General features: G+C 34.3%; 1 long non-coding RNA gene across 1 annotated transcript in view; it reads right to left on the bottom strand.

Annotated features, from left to right (window-relative positions):
- Positions 1-1,122: 1,122 nt before the first annotated feature.
- The window catches only part of LOC149919914 (uncharacterized), a 30,908-nt gene continuing 14,321 nt past the window's right edge, over positions 1,123-17,709 (bottom strand). Inside the window, exons 3-5 of the long non-coding RNA XR_016463987.1 lie at positions 2,587-2,844; positions 2,085-2,198; positions 1,123-1,287 (exon numbers count right to left, since the gene is read on the bottom strand). This is a non-coding gene — a long non-coding RNA (uncharacterized LOC149919914). The remainder of the gene's footprint in view (positions 1,288-2,084; positions 2,199-2,586; positions 2,845-17,709) is intronic.

Here is a 17,709-nt window from a genome sequence, read left to right as displayed (position 1 = left end):
TCCTGTATTCATTTGGATCATTTTAGCAGTCTGCTAAATCTTGGGTTGGAAAGGACCTTAAAGATTATCTAGTTCTAGCTCCCCCGTGGTGGGCAGGGTTGCCACCACTAGATCAGACTGCCCAGTGCCCCAACCAATCTGGCCATGAACACCTCTAGGGATGGGGCATACACAGCTTGTCTGGATAACAGGTTTCAGTGTCTTACCTCTGTCATCATCAATAATTTATTCCTTATATATAATATAAATCTATCCTCTCTCAGTTTAAAAATATTACCTGTCATCTTATCACTACATGTGCCTTCCCATCATTCCCTTTATGTATTAGAAGGCTATCATAAGACCTTCTCACAGCCTTATCTTCTCCAGGATGAACAAGCCCAGCTTCCTCTTCACAGAAGAGCTGCTCCAGTCCTTTGATTATCTTTGTGGCCCTCTTAACTCACTACAACAGCTCCACGTCCCCCCTGTACTGGAAACCTCAAACCAAGACACAGTACTCTAGGTGGAGCTTCATAGGAACAGGGTAGAGGGGGACAGTCACCACCCTTGCCCTGCTGGCTACCAGTCTTTTGAAGCATCCCAGGATACAGTTGACCTTTTGGGTCACAAATATGTACTGTTGGCTCATGTTAAGCTTTTTGTCTACCATGCCTGTACACATATCTGGAATTGCCACCCTGGTGTATTGGAAAACCTGGAAGGTATCAAGCATACTTCTGGCACAGAAACTCCTGTGGTCTAGCCTAGCCTGAATTCTCATTCACTGAGAAAATGTAACTGACATAATTTTTTCTTGCCTTGCGCACCAAGGAATATTTAGGTAAATGTGCAGAATGCTCACCATTTCTGTTTTCTTCACAGATGTGGAATGAACTTTTTAGATATTTCTCCGAGCATTATAAAGCAACCGCTTTAAGATTCTCTGTGTTAACTATATCCTCTCTTGAAAAAACTCTGTAGCAGCCAATTTATTATTAAAAATAAATTATGTTATTGCCCATTTTTTTTCCTCAGAAAGCCCTGTTTTGTTTTGTTTTGTTTTGTTTTTCTTTCTGAATATTACATACAAATTATTGCAATTAAAAAAAAAAAAAAAAAAACAAAAAACCTGCTCTGTCTTATGAGGATTGCAGTTTGATTAGCTTTGCTCTCACAAATTCTTCAGGAAAATTCTATGACTTCATTCTGTTTCCCAAAGGGTGCACTCATGTTTTCTCCAGGAAAGAAGGTTATGGTGAATCATCAGAATGGTACATTACAGGAAACATTGTCCAGTTTGAGAAGCTAGCCCAAGATAAAACAAGTACAGAAAGGCAAATGAATTACAATATCCTTGGAACCCTATGTAGTTCAAATTGCATATTTTCTGGGGGAATATATATATATATAGTTATATATAGTTATATATATATTATTTTGATTTTTTTTCTCAATACCAATATTTTTTTTTTCTGAAGAGAATAATTATTAGTTCTTTAAGCTACTCATTATATTAAAAATGAAAATTTCAGTTGAAATTTTATTCCTATTTTTGAAATAGGAAATTTTCGGTGTAATATGCAAAGTCTTGACAAAGTTTAGGATGAGTTACACCTGCAGCTTTACGTTCTCGTAGCCTAGTTAGAACATCACTCGTCATTTAAGCTGCCAAATACCTCAAGGTATAGTGCATATTTAATACAACTTGAGTGGAGAAATTGGGAATTTCACCCCATCTGTTTATTCATCCTTCTTTTACTCAAACCAAGAAAGTAAGGGATGGTTAATAAGCCCCCTTCTGTGTTGGAGTCTTTTTTTAACATAATATGTTTAAATATGATTTTCCCATGGATTCAGAGAAGTTAGAATATTATGAAATAAGTTCATACTGAAAAATGGAAAATGTGTATTTTCACTAATAATGCCAATTGTTCAAGGGGAAGAAAAAAAAAAAACAATTAAAAAAAAAAAAAGAGAAAACAAAAACCATCAAAAGTACTATTACTATTTAGAAGTTTCCTCTTCTAAACCCATGTATTTTACATGAGATAAATGGAATAGCAGAAGTAACAATCTAGACTATAATCAGTGTCTGTACTCACCTAGCTTCAAGGACAGCATGATAAATAGTTCACCAGTGTCCTTGCACAAGTAATTGAAAGAATTGCAGAAAATCACACACCAAGACTGTCCCTTGAGTTGTGGTGACATGATTCCTGACAAAAAAATGAATCCAAATTTCAGTGAGATCCTGAAGGGATCAACTGAAATAAATATGCGACTTCTGCTTATGGACAAAGTCATGTTTGTAGTGGAAATTGATTCCTTCACAAGACATTCTACCTTCCTACAAATGGACACCCATGAGAGGGAAAAGGATGCTCCTCTGGGTTGATTATGAAGGGCAGACAGAGTATTATTAGTTTGTATTCTTTGTCTATAGCAGTTCACAAAGGAGAATGAGATTTGCTACTGCTGGTTTACTCACACAGGACTCTGAAAGAATTCAGATTACACCAGCTGCCCAAATGGGGAGATTGCAGCAGGCAAAGAGGACTTGAGGCCTAAAAATTACATGCTGTAGTCATGAGTCAGTGGCCTTACCATCACTTCTATGTCTAACATCATTGTTTTGCTTTTGTGGACTTGAAAAAAATAATGCAACTCTGTTTAGTGGCTGTCACAGATAGCAAAGCTTAGAAGAACAATGACTCCTCTCCTTTCCCCATAAGAAAGGATTCACTGAAGTGGCATCCAGAGGAGTAGATTTTCTTGCACCCGTAATTCAAAGCTGGATCCCATGGGAAATACAGCAACAATGACATGAGTAGAAACAGCAGGAGCCCCAAAAGCCTGAGGATCCTGAAATAGAATGAGGGAGAGGAAATGTGAGAGGAGTGGTGCCACCAGTGCCACAGTCTAAAGCTGCACATAGATGAACCTCTTTTAAATCAGCTGTAGTCATGATTACATACCCTGTACAACATGATGTGTCTCTGCAAAGCCAATAGCTAAGAGGATGAAAAATGTTTACTGTGCTTGTAGTTGAGACACAGTGTCAAATAATGTCAGTGTTAAATAATGTAATGCGTCAAGCTTTATTTGAAGATATTCTTTGAATGCATATACATTCATTTTCATTTTTTCCTGGTCTATATTGGCATAAGTTCTATTAGAAATATAAAGCTTTTTCTAGGGCTTGAGGTCCAGCTACCATTGAAGTTAATGTCTCTCTTGTCTTGATTAATACCTAATTAGGTGAAAAGAGGAACTGTATAGTTCAAATTTCCCATCGTATGTCAAAGTAAAGTGACTCTCTGTTTCCACAGAAGAACTGAGAGTATGCAGCATCATGTGCATGGAAGAGAAATCAAGATCATGCACTGGTTCCATCCTATCACACACACAGAAACCCATGTCAGCATTAGAATAACATGTGACTATAAAAGTCTGCATGCTTATATGTGGTTACATATATGTATAAACTCTTTAAACATCACTTTAATTTAATTCAGAGTTTTCAATTACAGTCCTTATGAAGAAATTTAAAACTGTAACTCCAGTCATTTTTCAGCTCAAACTTGACTAAAAGGCCCCAATATCAAGATAAATAATCCCCAAACACCCCCAAACAAATAAATAAGAAAGATATTTATATAAATAAAGGAGAGAAAATGAAAGGATTTTTCAACACCAGTAAAGTAATAAGAATCTGTCTTAATAATCTGTCTGTTTTGATTAAAAATTTCAGTTATTTGTAGTCTCATCTTTCTTTGCCATGACATGCTTTCTCTTTGAGTTGTATATCAACTTATATAGTATAAGGTATTTCTCATTTGTTAATCGATTGAGAAAGCACTACTACAGAAAAATCTTATGAAACAAAGGAACAGCAGGTAAATTAACATAAGCACAGGTCATTAATTTAAATGGAAACGTTTGTTTAATGCTTTTGTGTTAATTCTCTCAGATCAGTAGGACAGTTGTGTGACTCTGTCTTTCAGCCAATAAAATAAAACTGAATATTTGAATCCAGAAAAGTGGGGTACTTAAAATTATGTTCACTATGTTCAGATGTACTTATGTCAACGGTTTATGGGCTGGTTTGGCCCAGTTCCATGACTAGCGGGCGGAGAGATTTGCGAATCCACTCCTCCAGAAAAGGGAAATAGGGGACCCTAAAATAATTAAAAACAGCAGCAACAATCTGAGGAGAAAGAAACTAATTTACTAAATATGGTATTGGAATGCAAGATAACACACTGTAATACAATATAATTAGAATTGAAGCTAATAAATCAAATATAATGAGAGATTGTCCAAAAGCTGAAGGCCTTTCACTAATGCTGAAGCGATGCGTGTGGTTGGGACAAGCAGCAGGGAGGAGAGCCTGACAAAGAAGAAGAGGGAGGTCAGATGACCTACCAAGGCGTTGTATCTGTTCCCCCTGAGCAGAAATGGTAGCAACACAGCAAACAATATTCTGAGGAATGTAGTTCTTCTCTTCTGGGACAGGTACCCAGAACTAGAGTATTAACACTTAAAGTCCCAGTACACTACATGATGTTAGGATGTGGAATACCAATAACCAAAAATCATAAAACCATGACAACTTATTCTGTGTTCATAACACTGGCATGAATAACAACTCATACCCTCTAAGTGCTGAAAATGGGAGAACTTTCATGCTGATTCAAGAATGCATTATATGACCACATACTTCTTTACTGTTTCTCAGTTGCTGTTCTGTTAATTTTTTTGTTAATTTTCCATGTTTGGAAGATCCTTTTATACATCATGTCTTTATGCTCCATCACAATTTCAAAATCTACTGTGGCATTAGGAAAATAATTCAATATTTGATGAATTTGTGATTAGTTTTGCCAAATAATTTCCCCTCATTTTGATATAAAGCAGATTATCTTCAACTTATAGAAGTGCAAATAAAGAATTCACTGTCTAAACTCTGGAGGTAGTGCAGAAGTCAAAGACAAAAATATCATGAAACTAAACTAATTGGTCTTTTAACTTAGACATTTGTTGTTCAATCTACTTTTTTCTTTCCAACTAAGATTAACCATTCTAGTTAATTTAAAACTACTTGGTTTTATTCCCATGTTCTCAGCTTTAGAAACTGTTCATAAGCTTTGCTTGTTTGTTTGTTTGTTTGTTTTTACTTGTAATTAAACAGTTATGATAAGAAATCAAATGAAACCTATATGAAGATTAATCAAAATATGATCTATTTAATAAACTCATTTCAAAGGTTACAGAAAAAATAGCATTAAGATATTTTCTTTCATATTTATCTCAAAGTGAAATTTAATTTAGATTAATCCAATATTAAGGGGGAAAAAAAGGTCATTAAAGGAACCCTGTTAACTTTCACTGATCTTGGATCATTTACCCAGACACTTATTAGAAGACAGACATTTTTAGAATAAGCAATATTATTTGGTTTATTCTGTTGTATTTTTTTTCTTCAAAATTAGAATGAATTTTTCTTTAAATTATGGTCTAATAGGTGTAATGTTATCAGTTAGCTACAAACACATGTGTATCAGTTGACATACAAACACAATCTCAAATTTAAAGCTTTATAACACACTTCAAAATTCTGATTCTAAATTATCAGTGGTCACATAATAGTAACATGTAAATGTAACTGGATTTTTTTTAAGGTTAAGTACTTACTAGTGCAGGATCCAAAATTAGAGTTCTCAAGAATGTCAAAGAAAATTTCTGACTATATAGCAAAAGATTGAACAATAAAAATTTCAGATCTGTTTCATGTAACACACAGCACATATGAACACCAAATTTGAATTACATTTTGTGAAAATTTTGAGAAATAAGAAATTGTTACAAAGTGATTTATATTTTAGTATTTTTGAAGTAAAGTCCAATTTCTTGCATGGTGGCAAGTCCTGCAAGGGAGCAAATGGGTCATCTTTCTTAACTCCTTATCAAGAAGTAATACTTTAGGAGGTCAGTAGTTTGGCATTTGAGATTTCTGTGTCTAATCCACCGTATATTCAAGATGTGATCTCACAAACATTATTAAAAGAGAATAATCACTTTTTGAAACCAGTTGCCATACTGCTGGTACTGTTGCACCAGCTTAGTCCATCTCAAGCCCAGAACTTCACCTTTGTATTATTGAGCTCAGGATGATCTTTTCATTCTCTAAAAGTCTCTCTGATCAGAAGTCCCTCTGACAACGTGGCATCATCCAGACTTGCTGAGGGTGAATTCTATCCAAACACAGAGGTCATTAATAAAGCCATTAATCAGTATTGTCTCCTACACTAATATCTGGGGTCACCACTTGTCACAAACTGCCAGTTGGACTTCTAAAACTGATATTCCAATCACCCTCCATTTATCCAGCATGTCCAATTTGGCTATAAGAATACCGGAGGAGGCATTACTGAAGGTCTTTCTAAGGTCAAGAAATATGAGATTGTCTGCTTTCTCCATGTCCACAAATCTAGTCATTTCATCAAAAAGTCAACTGAGTTTGGCAGACAATATTTGCCTTTGATAAATCCAGCTGCTTTTTCTCAATCACATTCTTGTCCATCATTTACCTATCATAAACTTTACCAGACATTTTCCAAGAAAATATTTCTGTTTACTAAGTATTATAGAAACAAAATTTTCCTTTTTATGTTAGAGAAATATTAAACATAGGTTATGCTTTGATAGCATTATAATGCTACACATTCTATGTCATGTTTTGACCATTCTTCCTGTATACTCTTACATGGTAGGAAAATTGGACTCCAAGAAAAGTGTTCTGTTCATCACTCTATGAGAGCCAGACTTTCTGCTCTAGGGCTTTGGTCTTAATGGATTTATTTTGCATTAGTATGTCCTGAATTATTTATAATACCTGCTAATAATAATTGTCAAAATAATTGCATCCCAAGTAGCTATGGGACATAGTGAGTATACTATTAAATTTGAGATAATTATGCAAACGGATGTATGCAAATGTAACCTCAAGTGTACATTTACCTAATTAGTAGAAAGCTAACACCAGGAATTTGCCCTCATGGCAGTTCTGTTCCCAAAAATGGCATTGCTAGTTGCCACTTCAGAGTATTGTAGGAAAGTATTCTGTAGAAAGAGCAACTACATCTGCTACAGCTGATTTTACAAATATCAAGAAAAACAAGTGGAAATGTCAGAATGGATGCTTTTTGTGAATGTAAGGGGAAGAAATAAAATGAAGAATACTCATGAAATTGTGAAAATACTTTCTATAGAGAGTTTCTAGTAGAATGATTCTTTGTAAGTTTATTCTCTCTTATTTCCACTCATATTAGGAATTTTTATTAATACATTTATGAGAAGATTAATATTGTCAACTGAAAAAGCAAGCTAGGTTTTTTCTTTTAGTGCTATAAAAGCAGATATTTAAAAAAATTGCTGTCTATTGAATATAACTAACCCTGTTAATTTCTTCTATATTCTGTTTTATCACCTTGTCTGTCAGTTGCATTCTCATCTATCCACCAGTTATTTCCACTCCTGTTACAAGATTTTCCCTTTCCAAACAAAAAACAAGATCACAATATATAGCTTCCCTGATTTTTCTCCAAGAAATAGAAAGACATGAATTAATCTCTTCCTGATAGTCTTTACTTTTTTCACACACCTTTCACACACTTTCACACCCAAATTTATGAGAAAGCAGAGAAAAACTTTTTTTGGAATTTACAAAAAGTTGCAGTAAGTCTGGGAGCAGGAAATAATAATATAAGGAGCAGATGCACCCTCTAGGAAAGATTTGCTGCCGTTGTTTTCTCAATTTCTTTTGGAGAGTGGGAAAAGAATAGTTTTGTTCTCTGTTTACAAGGAATTTGTTCACAGAATAATAAAAGAATCTGGAATTAAAAAAAAAGTCAAAGGGTCAAAAAGATGAAAGAGTAAATGGCCAGTTCAGACTGCTTAAAAGAAAGTCTTTCCTCTAGACTCTAAACAACCAGATATTAAAAGCTGAGCTATCAGAGAATCACAGAATCATGGAATCATCAAATACCCTGAATTGGAAGGTACCCACAAGGATCATGGAGTCCAACCCGTGGCTCTACACAGGACCACCCAAAAATCATAAATATCTGTCAATCTGTTACAACAGTCAGATTAAAGACAGGTAGGTCAAGGTATATCAAGTTATTCCATTGTTAGAAGTGAATTCTCCCATGGCATGCTTTTCCCAACAGAACGTATTTCTATTTTGACAGTTTACATTTGTCTTACTGTAATACAGCAATCATTATGAAAGCATCTGTTATTTTGGATGACATTCTTACTTGATGAATTCGTTTCACTGATAATATTGTTATTTGTCAATTTTAAATTAAATAAATATAAATGGATGACTGAATTAATGATTGAATTTAAAAAAAAAAAAAAAAAAAAAAAAAAAAAGATCCCATGCAAACTCTAGTATGATCACACTTCAAAGCATACAAAATATAGGTAGAAGAAAGATTAATTTCTCTCTTCATGAGAAAATAAACAAGAAATTATTTTCAAAGATTTCTTATGAATCTGAGCCATAATATTTAAGTGAAGCAAGAAATAAAATTTATTGAATACTTTAAATAATAAAGGACATGTTCTTAAAATAATACAGCACATTGCTAACTTCTCCAGGTTACATATAATTTCCTTTTGAAAATGTTAGAAGAAAATAAAGGCAAAATGACATTTTTTTAGATTGGTCTCCAGCTTATTAGAAGACTTTGCTTGTCTTAGGTAAAGCTAAGTTTTGCAAAGAAACTATATGAGGAATTAGGGATAAAACAGAAAGCATGAATTAATGAAATATATAATTTAAAATAAAAGTATTTTAAAAGAAAACACTGAAAGTGATATGGTTGAAAAGCAACTGGAATACAGTAGTATTTCACTGTTGAGGATTTTTAAAAATAATTCAAATACTAAAAACTGCATAAAATTACAGCAGTTTTTTATGCAGTAAATAATAAAAAAAATATAAGATATAGAGAAGATATAAGATTATCCTCTGCCCATATTAGATTGTACAGGAGCTGCGCTTCTTAGAGGAGAAACTCTACTTTTGTATTCAGAATATAATCCCGAGTTGAGATGAGATTTAGTACTTTTAAAAGAAAAATACTGTGAATTACTTAAATTTAATTATGTACGTATACGCAGGGAATGTTTTCACCACTTCATTATCATCTGAACAAAACAAAAACACCCCAAATTGCTCAAAGATCTTCTATTTTTCTTCAGAGCTTAATCCTTTAGAAGAAGAAATCACTAGATTGCTCTACTCAAGCCAATGTATAAAATATGAAAGGAAGAAAAATAAGAATAAACAGACAAAAAACCTTTGCACCATATACTTATGTGATATTTTCAAGTTATCTGAATAGGTCAATGTATATCATTAATATGCATTCAAGGCAAAAAAACAAAAAAACAAAACAAAACAAAACAAAAAACACTAGCACACCTTCACAGCCTAGAAGGAAAAAAATAAAAACTTGAATGAATGGGAAAAACAAGTAGATACCTAGACTTCTCAGAGAAAATTCATTTTCTTTTTTTTTTTTTTTTAAATTAAGATATCCACTTAAAGCCTAGTAACACAGAAAAACAGAGTATCAAATAAAAACAAACAAACAAACATATGAGAATTATTTTAGTATTTGTAGAAAATACATTCTCTTCAGAAAGATGCCAGGAAGAACCGGAAGAACATTTTCAGTAGTGGCTTACCATACCAAGGATATGAGACATTTAGTTATATAGTCAGGTAGTACTTTGAAACTAACAGAAGAACACTTTTCCCTAGATTACAGTGATATTAACTGGGCAGCTCATTATTGGAGAATATCAAAGGTAGAACATAAAGATTTTGAAAAAAAGGACAAGACAGATTTATTAAGGTCTATGTTAGGTATCTCTCAATTCTTTTGATCATCTCTGCTCATTTTTGTTCTTTTCTGATTAAAAACTTTTTTTTTTTTTTTTTTTTTTTTTGAGATGTACTTCAGTCATAAACTATGAGACTTGTCAGAAATCGGAAAGGTTTGTTAAAAACAAAACAAAGTGAACAAAATGAACAAAAGTATCTACTTGCTGTTTTTCCTGAGCATCCACTATAGTATGTATTATAGAATCATAGAATGCTTAGATTTGGAAGGGCCTTTAAAAGTCATATAGACCAAACCCCCTCCACTGAACATGGACATCCCCAGCTAGATCAGGTTGCTCAGAGCCTTGGAACTGTACCTCTGGAAAGGGATAAGAGAAAAGGGTAGAGAGATGGGCCTAAAACAAATCAGTGGCAATGATCTGAGGAGGAACGAACAGTGCTCTGTCACTGTCAAAGTAAAGAAGTTCTCTCTCACATTTGCAGGGCACTGCCCACCATGTCTTGAGGGCCCAACCCCTCATGGTGGTAACAGTGACAGGTACCAAGATCTAGACACAGTGAGGAGCAAGTTGGGTCTAGATTCACTTGGAAAAGCCAGTAAGTGCATCAAAACAGAGATGATGAAGTGGGTTCAAAGAAAGGCAACAAGGCTGGTGAAGGCTTGGAGAATATGCCCTATGAGGAGAGACTGAAGGAAGTGGGGCTGTTTAGTCTGGGGAGAAGGAGGCTGAGAGGAGACTTTATTGCTCTCTTCCAATATCTGAAAGGCGATTACAGCGAGATCAAGGTTGGTCTCTTCTCTCTGGTGACAGGACGAGGTGAAGTGACTGCAAGTTGCATCAGTTTAGGCTGGATATTAGGAAGCTTTTCTTTACAGAAAGGATTGTTAAACACTGGAATAGGCTACCCAGGGAGGTGGTTGAGTCACTATCTCTGAATGTATTTAAAAACCATTTGGATGTGGTGCTCAGGGACATGATTTAGCGGAGGGTTGTGAGAGTTAGGATAGTATGGTTAGGTTGTGGTTGGGCCTGGTGATCTTTGAGGTCTTTTCCAACCTGAGAAATTCTATGATTCTATGATTCTATGCCAGTGAATCCAGAGCCAGCATAGAGCTCCTAGCCAAGGTGATTAGAGATGGGAAGTGTCCCACGTGGGGTTGCTCAGATCAGTGATGCATGTCTGATAGTGTTCTCACAGTCCTATAATTAAATTTCTACAATTACCACTGTTTCATGTGATGCTAAGGTCTGCTTCAATGGTAAATGAACAGTTTAAAACCTGTCATATCTTGGAAAAACATTATCCAGATTCCTTAAACATAGCATTTCAGGTTATTCACTAACTGTTAGAAACATTATTTATCCAAGAACACATTGTGCATTAGGCAGCACTTCAACAGCTTGAACTTTAAATTCCTCTTTTGGAAAGGGAAAGAGCAAGAGCTTAGGAGCAGGACAAGCACCAGGTAGTGGCAGTACACCTCCCCTCCATGGGGAAAAACACACCACAGTCCAGAATGAACTACTGGTTTTAAACTCCATAATGCTGAATTCCTCATGAGATGTTTATAAAGCCTTTTTTTTTTTTTCCTCTTGTCTCAGAAGAAGAAATTGGCTCTTTGGAAAATTGGTTCAGCTATATAACCTCTGATGTACTGCCTCCTGTAGCGAAATGAATTAGCATAGTCCACAGAGCTCTCATACATTGCTGCTGGTCCCTTCAAACTTACTATTTGTACCCTGCCAGGTTTTTTCTCCCTAGCAAAAATGAAACTAGTTCAGAAATCCATTCAACCGCTCCCTTTATTTCATTATATTTTAATTAATTCTTTTGAAAACTCCTATGAGAAAAGGATCTGAACTTTTTCAGCACTGAAAACTTTAAAACTAAAATTAAGGCAATGAATCAGGCTGTAGGATGTTAGAAGATAATATTCTAACAGAATTTGCAACACAGCACAACAGAATTGGAAGCTGAGCACATTTATTCTGAATATTGTTTCTGTTTAGGATGAGATCTTTGTCCCATTTTGTACTGCAAATACAAAATGTCCCTATTTTTTCAATGTTACTATAACAAACTTTAACAAAATCACTCTTTAGTATAAAATAACACAAATTATTACAGTTAGGATTGAAACAATTATACATATATATATACATATATATACAGTGAATGCATTTGATTAAGGAGAAAGGACATATTTCATGTTTTGCATTGTTATTTTTCCATGCAGTATATATAAGTATCACATAGTAGAGCCTAAGCGTGACCAGATTATTTCTTCTAGTAAGAGATTGATTTCTAACCAGTCTGGTTTCCAACAGATAGGTCATGGTAACTCCACCCATTATCATAACTATCATATTATCCATTCAGTGGTCTGAAATTCATAGCTTATTATCTAAGGCACCTGTAGCCAAATATCTGATTTGTTCCAGTATTCAATGGACAATATATTTTGTAGACTTTTCTCTTACTCTTATGCTAAGTAAAGCAAAAGCATGGCAGAGGGATTGCAGCATAATTTGTAAATCCAGTGACTGAGATATCAAAGACAATAAGAATAGTCATCTTCTGTGAAGTCTAGGCTGAGTCCTATACTGAAATGCAAAATAACTGGACCTAAAGCCACTTTGCTCAAAATAACTGCACTACAATTGAGACTATTGATCCTGACAGCTTTGTGGAAATTTAGTGTTTGTCCCACTTCACAGAAAAGGACTTTTCAAACCAAACCCCAAATCTGGCTTGCTACATATTTCCATAGTCTCCCACAAGTTTTTTGCTCTAATTGTGTTGTGTTTTCCTTTGTGTTTTCCTTTGTTCTTTCACAGTTAGAGAACATTGTATTTAAAGTAACAAGACTCATGTTTAAGTCTTAAGATTCAGTATTATTAGCTTACACTGTGCTCATTTGAGCCTCTTCTATATGCCCCAGAGGAAGAGACACAGGAGCTTAACTCTGAAAAAACTGTCAGAACTAAGTAAATAATTGGATAAAGGTCTGGGCAACTCAAGAGAGGGTTATTTGTCCTGTAGGACAAACCATAGGAGTGTGACAGGACTTAGAACATATTGATTAGTTAGAAAGAGAAATAAAGGAAGAAAGTTTAAAAAAAAAAAAAAGAAATCACTTTTATAGAAGATAAGGTGAAGTAAAGTGAAGAATTTTTTTTTTTTTTGATTGATGTCATACTGTTTTTTTCTGTTTTCCTTCATATTTATGTTATGACAGATAAGTATTTTGTCTCGAAGAGGATCTCCCAAGTCACCACAATTTTAACAGGTCAGATACTACAAATGGGAAATCCATAAAGGCAGCCAAATAGCGTTGGACCTGAAGGTGTGATACAGTTTTCTAAAGAGTACTATTGTCACTTGGACACATAGTTGAAAAGAAGGGATGAATTGTAGAATATCATCCAGAGATACAAACACAGGGGCTGACACTAGGAAAGCAATTAACATGAGAAAAGGAGCTGTAGCTGCTTAATAGCTCGACTTCAAGCTTAATACTGTCTCAGTTCTTTGTGTACATTTTTCTATTTTTCTTGGTAGAAGTTATACTGTTTTTTTTTTTGCTTGTTTGCTTGTTTTCAGAAAGAGAATCAGATATTACTATCCCTATCATTTCATTTTTTCCATATTTCCATATAGCAATTTTTTGCTATTTAGTATTGTTTGTTTTTATCTAATTTAATATTTAATAATGAACACAATTGGAATATTTCAAGATCCAAATACTAGAAACAACAAATTGAAAACAAATTATTAATTTAGGATTTACTTAGACTGGTCATCTATTTAGAAAGATATGAATTAGAAGTAGCCATACTATACATTATACCAACCTTAGAGATGTAAGATATTTATAAAGGGCTATCGATACCAGAGAATGGTTAAGCGTCAGTAATTGGGATATAGCTATTCACTGATTCTTACCTTCAAGGTTATTGTTTTGTTTTTACAAAGAAGTAAATTGGCATTTGGCAAATCTTGTTATTTAGACAGACATATGGTAGAAATTCCTCAGAAATGGAAAAATGCTAATCTAATAGAGACTGAACCTCACTGTTACAATTGAAGGAGTTAATGCTGGATTAGACTTCTAATTTATATGGCATTTTTGAGAAGAAGGAGAAAGAGAAGGTATGACAGAGAACTGTAGAAATCTGCAGTGCATTTGTCAGACTCCATAAGCCAACTGGAGAGATAGTACCCACTAATGTCCCCCTGCAAGGGGCTAGATCGGGGTGGAGGGCCAAGAGATACTTAAGAACACAAACACTAGCATCAAGTTGGTGCTTGTCCTCCAAGGAGAAGGAAGTAAAGCTAGAAAGAACAAAGCCTTTTTCATAACTTACCCATTTTCTGTTCATATTTCTGCCAAACTAATTGGCAGCGCAGCAGTATGCCAGTCTGTGTCAGTAACATGGATGTCAGTGACCACTGGAATTCTATCCCATCAGTGATTTGCCAGTCTATGTCAGTCACACGGATATCAGTAGCCACTGGAAGTATACCCTGGCCAACCTGTCAGTCATCCCAACAAAAAAATTAAACAAGCGTCACAGTTCTGATCCGGTTTGTCCTTGTTCTGTGACTTAATAGGAGGGGAGATCCACAGACCCAAGCCCTCAGATGAACCTAAAAACAAAACAGTGGCAATGAGCTAAAGGAGAAAATTAATTTACTAAATATGATAGTGAAATGTGAGGTAAAACAGTATAATACAATATAATTGGAACTGAATCTAATAAATAAAATGAGAGAGAGTGTGTCCAAAAAAACCTGAAGGCCTCACTCTAATGCTGAAGGTGAGATGGCTAGAGAGCACACACCGCAGAAAAAAAAAGGCACAGTCTCATGACTCCCAAACAGTCTAATCTTTCCCTCTAAACCAAAAATGGAAATGAAACAGTTATGTCTTCTGGGATATGTAGTTCTTCTCTTCTGAGAAAGGTATACCTGGAACTATCGACAGTTCATGAAACTGGAACATTAACTCCTTAACCCCCAGTTCACTACATGATGTTATGAGGTGGAACACTGATAACAGGATTAACAAAACCATGATAAAAAGATGAGATAATGCCTTTCAAAACAATGTAAGCATGATATAAATAAATTTGGAAATTGCTTTTTATAGAGAGATGGCATTTAAAAGGGTAATCACTTGAAATGTCATATTTGATAGATAGGGCTTCACATTTTTACCTGTCAAGAGTTCTGTCAGCAAAGTAATTTCTAGAAATCCATTCAGATATACAAAAGCAGGGCCAAAAATTTTTGGATCCCAGCAGCAGGAGAAACAGATATATCACAAAATTTCTCTTTTCTTATCACGTAGAATGTGAAATAAAGCAATAAGACTATTTGCTCACTGTAAAAAAATACTTATGGGAAATTATGAAAGCTTTCTCAGTGTTACAGCTGTATGGTCTCCAGAAGGGTAAAATATGCAGTAAGAATCATGTTGAGGAGGAGGGAGAAGCAGAAAAGTGCTGTTATGGACTCACAACAGCCCCCACTTCTCCACTTCTTTGCACAGATCATGGTTGAGAGGGAGGAGGTAGAGGAGCTGGGGATGGAAGATTGAAGCTGAGCCTGTGAAAAAGCAAGAGGTGGGGGAAAGGTGTTTTAGCTTTTATTGTTGTTTCTCACCAAATTTATTGCAATTGGAAGTAAACTATTTTTTATTTTTTATTTTTATTTTTTGCCTGTAATTAGTGATTGACCTCTCAAATTCAACCCATAAGATTTTCTATCTTGTTTCCTGCTCCTATCCCACTCAAAAGATGTGGGATAGGCATCTGGCAGCTAGCCAAGGTAAACCTACTGCACTTTGTAGTTAGCAAAGAGATTGACTTCTGTCATCTCTAGCCTTTGCTTCCGATACTGGCACTAACTCCAGCTACCATCTTTCTTCATGTATTTTAACTCTTCTAAAGACCTATAATGACACTACCCTCTTCCCTTTCAAATACTTTTAAAAGTACCTTCAGTAACTTAGATAAATAACTATGGCTAATAGTAAATAGGGAGAAAACAATATCTGTAATAAAAAAATAATTATTAAATATTAGGATAGAATGCATTTAATAGTTTAGTTTATGTCTATTCATGCATTCACTGTAGAAGAATCTAACCCCATATAGGCAATAAAAGTGAGACAGTATTTAAGGATTTGACTCTTAGGAAGAAAAAGATTCACCTTGCACAGAAAATGTTTAAATGGCTCCCTTAGAAGTCCAGTGATATTTCATTTATTTGTAGACAGTGCAAATATTCAGTATAAATTTTAGAGATCGCATTTAATACCTATTTTTTCATCAGAAATTGGAAGAGAAAACAAAGCAGTCTCAGTTAAACTAATTACAATCCCATATAAAAATACATTTCTATTTTAGACAGGATTAAGATATTCATCAGCATACAACAATCTGAAATCTTTAAACTGAAGGCTCAAAACTCTTTTTTCAGGTTTCTCTCAATATGTTGAAATAATTAATGTTTGATTGAATTCTTATCCTTGTATATAAAATGCAAAAGATCAAACCATTACAAAAGCCTGGTATTTCTAGTACTTCTTTGAATGTTCATGTCATTTTCCTGAAATTTTTCCTGAAATTCTATGAAAGACTTTGAAAGAAAACAAAACAAAACAAAATCAGTTTTTGATTCCTTGTGTACATATTAAAGAAGCAGAATGTTCAGCTAGATTTCAAAGTCTTGAAACTACAGAAGTGAAGGGACTTGGCAGGTTTACTCCGAACAGGTGTTTAGTTTCTTTTAGGGTATCATCAGTGATACATCAACTCACACCTGAAGCCAAGTCTCAACTATTAAAAGCCAAAAGACATTCAAACCAAACTTCTATCAGTAAATATCAACAGAAGAAGACAGTACTGGATATAGATTTCATACACAGAACAGCCTCCTTCTCTCTCTTCACAGTTCTTTGTAGTCTGCATTTATATGGTTCATTTATTAATCGCAGTGTGCTAAAAGTTAACATCCATTCTAATAAATGTAGAATTGTGAGGATTTAGGGTTTTGTTTATGACAGAGTCTATTTTTTTATATATGAACAGGAAATTATTAATCTTTTATGAAATATAGCCTGTGAAATATAAATACATTTTTTAAGCATATATAATTATTTTAACATTTTCTACACAGTTCATTCAAATTTCTTCAACTATTTCCTACTCTGATACATGTTTAGACAAATATTTTGCTAGATAATGTTATCTCAGAGAAGCAAAATCCCTTATAAACACATACACAGCAGTTATCAATATACATTAAAGGTGTCTAGCAAACAACAAACAAATTTACAAAATGGAGAAAACAACATCAGTCCATTAAAATCAGTCAGATTTCAGGAAGAGAAAGGAATAATATTAAGGACACAAAATAATCTACTGTGAGTCTAAATCTCAAATTATTTGAAGCTCTATAGGAATATTATTGAAGGAAGTACTGCCAGAACCTTTGATCAAAAGATTAGTCTGAGAAAAAAAACAGAAGAAGAGGAAGCTGTAAGAGCCTCACTCAGTAGCATCTGCATTATCTTGGGTAGTCTCTTATTTAAATACTAACTAGACCATATGGCTTCAAGATTTTACCAGAAAGGTTTCAGGCTAATATACCACAGGAAATAAGCTGGCTAGTTTTTCAGTCAAATTGGATTATAAATCTAAAAATAATGTCTAAAACAATATTGGAAGCCTACTTGTAATTCTTAAACATCTTCAAGGCTCTTTTACCTATTTATTCCACTTCTTGAATATGTT

The sequence above is a fragment of the Phasianus colchicus genome, chromosome 1, assembly GCF_987193195.1.
Source record: "Phasianus colchicus chromosome 1, bPhaCol1.hap1.1, whole genome shotgun sequence".
NCBI classification, from domain to species: Eukaryota; Metazoa; Chordata; class Aves; order Galliformes; family Phasianidae; genus Phasianus; species Phasianus colchicus.
The sequence above is the reverse complement of the archived record's forward strand: the minus strand, read 5'-3'. Positions and strand labels throughout refer to the sequence as shown.